Below are 6,081 nucleotides of genomic sequence, written 5' to 3' on the forward strand. Positions count from 1 at the left end.
GTTCGGGAGAGGCCCTATCCCAGAAAACCGGTGGAGTGGCGTCCAGAACGAGGTGAGGGCGATGCTTGAACTTGGGGTCATTGAGCCTTCCAGAAGCTAGTGGTGCAGTCCCATTGTTATAGTGGCTAAGAAGGACGGCACTAATCGCTTCTGTGTTGACTTTCGCAAGGTCAATGCTATCTGGGGACAGCCAGGTTCATCTCAACTCTGGACCTGACGAAGGCATATTGGCAGATCCCTTTGACCCGCAATTCATGTGAGAAAACGACATTTTTAACTCCGGACGGACTGTTCCATTTTAAAACCATGCCGTTTGGGCTACATGGTGTGCCTGCCGCTTTTCAGAGACTGATAGATGAGGTGTTACATCCCCATCGTGAGTATGCAACAGCTTATATTGACTATGTGGTTATATATAGCTCCACCTGGAGAGAGCATGTAATTAGACTCACAGCCGTCCTTCAGTCTCTGAGGGCGGCCGGGCTGACAGCCAACCTGAGGAAATGTGCATTTGCTAAATTAGAGACCCAGTACCTAGGATTTATTATGGAAAATGGACGCGTGAAACACGTGGCCACCAAGGTCCAGGCTTTGGTGGACGCGGCGGTCCAGGTGAGGTCACTATTGGGATTGGCTGGTTATTACCACCGCTTTATCCCCGAGTATGCCACCGTGGTCAATCCCCTCGTAGACCTCACTAAGAAGAGTGCGCCAAATTTAATTAAGTGGTCAGCGGAGTGTCAGGGAGCGTTTGAGACTATTAAACAAAAACTGTGCCAGGCTCCTGCACTAATATCACCAGACTTTAGAAAGAAATTCTTCCTCCATACCGACGCATCAGAGGTTGGTTTGGGGCAGTCTTGTCCCAGAAAGTTAATGGGGTGGAGCACCCCATTCTCTACATTAGCAAAAAAATGCTTCCTCGGGAGCGCAATTATTCGGTTGTGGAGAAAGAGTGCCTGGCCATTAAATTGGCTACCCACTCCCTCAGATATTACTTACTGGGACATTCATTTGATCTGGTCATGGACCACGCCCCACTCAGATGGTTTTTAACCATCACCAAGCACCATGAAGGATAGCAATGCTCGAATAACTCGGTGGTATTTGGCATTGCAACCTTATATGTATCATATGGTACATCGTGCAGGGAAGATCATCAAAATGCGGATGGTAGATTTAACCAAGTGTTCCTTCGACTCCACTCTAAGCGGTGGGATATGTGACAAAGAGAGAATGGATTCTTGTCTTAGATCTCCCTTCCGACCAGTGAGGACGTTAGGGAGGAGGAGCAGTCACCCCCAGAGGAGGTGGAAGTCAGCCATCTGGAAAGGGAGCGGAGCTGCAGTGTGCAACGTCATCGACCCGGTCAGGAAGCGCGGTGGCAATCAGGGATTGGTTGATGGTGGTTGCCCTCGCTGACCAATCGGGACAGGACGGAGCGTACAAATGGGGGTGTGGTCTACGGTTCTGTTTCTTCTGGCAAGGTACTGTGCGTGAGATAAAGAGAGAGAGAGAGAGAAACTGAGAGAGAGAGAAACGAGCAGGGAGTTGAAAGATGGGACGTCTTTGTTGTGGGCTCACCTGCTAACCCATCTCCTTTTTGTATTTTAGAGCATTAATGGGGCGCTCCAGGAATACTTCGGAGGAGCGACAACCCGGAAGTGCCGGATTTATTACCCCGCGTGTTTTTCCCGTTCGTGGAGTACAAAGGGAAGGCAGACTATTTTTGTTGTTTGTTTATTTGGGACTGCAACCCCGTTTTACTTTATTTTGTCAGGTTACACATTGTTGTGTACCCCGGCTTCCTTATTTTGTCGGGTTACACATTGTTGTGTACCCCAGCCTCCTTATTGTTTATTATTATTATTATTATTATTATTATTATTATTATTATTATTATTATTATTATTATTATTTTGTTGAGTGTGCTTTCCCTGACCTGGGGAAGGAAAATAAAACCCCAGGCACAGAAACTGGACTGGAGTCTCGTGATTTACATCGCCTCTACGCACATTCTGCCACAGTTCCTCAGTTGCTGCTGTTCCTTTTCCCTTGCAATGGCTTTGGTATAGGTTATCCTATACTTATCTGGTGGTGGTCATCTACGAATTGAAAGAGAACGTTAGGTTACCTACCGTAACACTTGTTCCCTGAAAGAGAAGATGACCACCACCCACGAGGAGGAGGATCTTCCTGTGAGTGACAGGTTTATTCCCTTGGTAGGCGGGACTGAATGTGTCATCATAGGTAGGGGCCTTTAGGCAGTTCTGGTATAGAGAGCTCAGTCATACCTACCCGAAGGGTAGGAATATCCCATACCTATCTGGTGGTGATCATCTTCTCTTTTAGGGAACCAGGGTTAAGGTAGGTAACCTAATGTTTGTGTGCACGTTATCATTTGACTATTATGGTTTAAAAAATTGTATTGTGGTTTGCTTTGGTTTTGGTTGTTTTCAAGTTTTGCTGTGTTTTACTTTCACGTTCACTTTTGTGTGTGTATTAATTTATTTTCTCTATTTTTAAGTTTACCTGATTGGCGTATGGTCGGAGGAAGGTTCTAATAGAGCTGCAGTTTACATTCTCGGAACATTTGATGAGCATAAACATATCTTTGTTAGCAAGTAAAGATGATTCTGTCTGATACTTCATTCAGTTCTTGTTTCATAACTGCAATTACTGTGTTTAACTGCACTGCTGTCTCTGTTCTGCTTCATTCGTTTGGGGGGGTCTGAAGGTTTTATTATCTTTTCAACCTCTAGTCAGAGGTTACAATTGTGTTCACTAAGCCTGTACACTGTCCATGTTCTCAATTTTGGAGTTTTTATTTCCACCAGGTATTGTGTGAGGGAATATTCTCTGTTTAGGGCAGTGTAACACTCCAGTTTGTTTTGTTTTTTGATTTGCTCTCTCCAGTTGGCTGTGTAATTGGTTTTTAAAGCAGACACTATTGTCTTGAGCTGGAGAGGCTGTGTGATATATGTAGTGTTCAGCAGCTCAGTGCTGTCTGTGTGGCTCAGCTCATTGAGTCTCAGAGTCAACTGGAGGACAGAAGCTGTGTCAGGGCTCAGTTCTTGGTTCTGCTCACTTTTGAACTGGAAGGAGTCTGGGCCGCTCTGCTTTAGATGGAGCCAGAATTTGAGGGCTCTTTTTTGAATGGCAAGCATCAAAGGGAAACTTCCAAGTTCAGCTCTAGAGCCGTTGTTGGGTGCATTTCTGTGGAGGTATAGGATGTTCTTACAAAATTGCAGGTGGAGTTGTTCTGCTGGGCTTTTCCCCCATTTTTAAAGATGAGGAAATAAAGCTGGACCCCGGACTTCACTGCTGTATAAAAGAATGGGTAGGATCACACCGTCAAAGGTTTTACCACATTTTTACTGATGGATTTAATTGATAAATTTGTCTTTTTATTGTGTAATGCGCCCTGCATGCTTTTTCTGTGAGATATTTTATTGCTAAATGTAGACTGCCTGATGAACTCATTAATAAACCCAGGTATTTGTAGTTTGTTGTGTGTTGCACTACATTATTATTTTGGGTGAACTGGAATTTATTTCCCTGCAGTTTAGCGTTTTTCTGGAAAATCATTATTTTAGTTTTCTCAGGATTAATTTCTAGGGCCCAGGTTTTACAGTATTGCTCTAGTGTTATGGGTTTCTGCTGGAGTTCTGTTGCTGTAGGTGACAGTAACACCAGATCATCGACGTTTAAGAGACACTTGATCTGTGTTTCGTCTATGATCAGTCCAGGGACAGAGGACTGTTCCAGATCTGTGGCCAACTGGTTTATATACAGGTTAAAAAGTGTTGGGCTGAGACTGCATCCCAGTCTCACTCCCAGGCCCTGTGGGAAGGAATCTGTCCTCCTGTTATTGACTTTTACGCTGCATTGGTTGCCTGTGTATATTGATTTAATGATATCATATACTTTGCTTCCGATTCCACTTTGGAGTAATTTCATAAAAGTCCTGGATGCCAGATTGAATCGAAGGCGTGTTTGAAATCTACAAAACATGCAAATCCTTTCTGCTTCTTTTTGTGGTGTACATGCTCTCTCCCCCCCCCCCCCCCCCCCCCCCCCCGTTCTCCACTGCAAACACACCAACCCCGAGTGAGTGATTCATGCACCTATATATACAGAACTAACATATAAATGACCTGTGCTACACAGCCAAATTTATATCTCGTGCACCAATACATACACACCACTTAAAACATAAAGTGAATATTTTTTTTTTTGAATTATTTTCTGATCAAGTTTACTTTTAACTAGATCATTTTGATCATTTATTTTTTCAGAAAATGCTGCTATGAAATATAATCCAGCAATGAAAAAAAATGATCCAGATAAAAGGAAATAGTCCCGTCCACCACTCCCCCAGGTTTGGTACTATCTAGAAATTGCACAATCTTGAAGTGTGTATCTTGGTCCAAGTAATTTATATAAATGAGGAACAGCAAGTGTCCAAGTACAGATCTATGTGGTACCCTACAAGTACATCTTCCAAATCTGGTTTTATACCTCTCACAATTACTCTCTGATTTCTGTTTTTTAATCAGTTCTGTATCCAATTACATGTACTCCCATTTTTTCCTGTTGATTTTAAATATCAGTCCTTTATGTGGGAGGCTTTTAAAAATTTTTTAAATAAATTATATCATAAACACTGGCTGTAAGATCATCAGAAAAGTTAGGGTTCAGTAGAACCTTCCTTTTCTGATTCCTTGCTGGCTGTCTCCTTTTATATTATTGATATCTAAAGAATCGTCAAGCTTACCTCTTATTATTGTTTCCATCATTTTGCATGATATGGAGGTAGAATATCCACTTTTATATTTGCTTATATACTCCACAAAGGCTAAAGTCTGGAAAACTCATTCCATGGGGAAATCAATTCAATTACATACCTTCATCTGTAACTTAGTCCACTCAATTCTGATTTGCAATTGAAAAAATTAAGGGGTAGATTTAATCAATCCATCCCTGGATTTAACAGAGAATTCTCCTGCATTTCATCAACCACTTATCTGTGGTTTCCCCAGGAACAAACACATTGTGAATGTTAAGTACAAAGATACCTCACCTGTTATACTGCAGTTCTTACCATGTTTTCAAGCTATTAGAGAACATCTTTTGTACACTTCCTGCAATGAAGTAATGGAAGCAACATTAAAAATATATGAGTTGACTCTTTCAAAAAATAGGTTTTAATTAAAGACTGGAATACATGCTTGGAAAATATGACCCAATATCAAGAACCAGAAGCTTCATGCTTTGGCTCCCCTTCCCTTCTTGTGTTTCAATGATTCTAGGCACAGGGTTACTGAAACACAACATACAGGTGATATTTTACTGTAGTATGCCAGTATAAAGAGGGCGACACTGTTATTCCATAAAGAGGACAAGTCTTAGGTGTAACTGTTAGGAGTCCATTGTTCATTTGTTGACCCAGCTTCATATTTCATTTACATTATGTCCTCCACATTGAATGTGGCTGAATAGAATCAGCTCTGTTTCCACTATAAGGATGCTTGTCCATGTGATAGATGCTGCCCCCATTTTCTATCCTCTGGAGATCCTCTTGAAGTCTTTCTGACCTCCAGGTACTTGATACTTCCCATGAGGAAGCTGAAGTTAACTTATAAAGCTTTTAATCAGTTATTTCCCATGGCTACATCTTGACTTTGAGCCTAATTCACTAAAACATGGAAGGGATCAATTTAACCAAAGTGGACCACATTCAATGTTTCTACTGTGGTATAGTGGAAGACATGCAAAAGGAAGGTGCCACAATCTGTTAATTAGGTACATCACGGAATGGAGGACTTTCTTTTAACAAACCCAAAGAACTATGGAATCTATTCACAAAGCTTGAACCCATGAGTTGTTAAAGAAGTCTGTTATTATGAATAAAATCAAGTTTGACATTACTAAAACAGTTTTGTACTGTTGTTAATGAAATGGTCAATAGTCCAGAACCGTTTCACAAATATCAAACCTGATTCATAAAGACAGACTTTTTAAATTAACTTTAAGATTTGTGAATAGCTTCAAGGAATGAATGATGAAAATCACTTATTT

The sequence above is a fragment of the Polyodon spathula genome, chromosome 14 (assembly GCF_017654505.1).
Source record: "Polyodon spathula isolate WHYD16114869_AA chromosome 14, ASM1765450v1, whole genome shotgun sequence".
NCBI lineage: Eukaryota > Metazoa > Chordata > Actinopteri > Acipenseriformes > Polyodontidae > Polyodon > Polyodon spathula.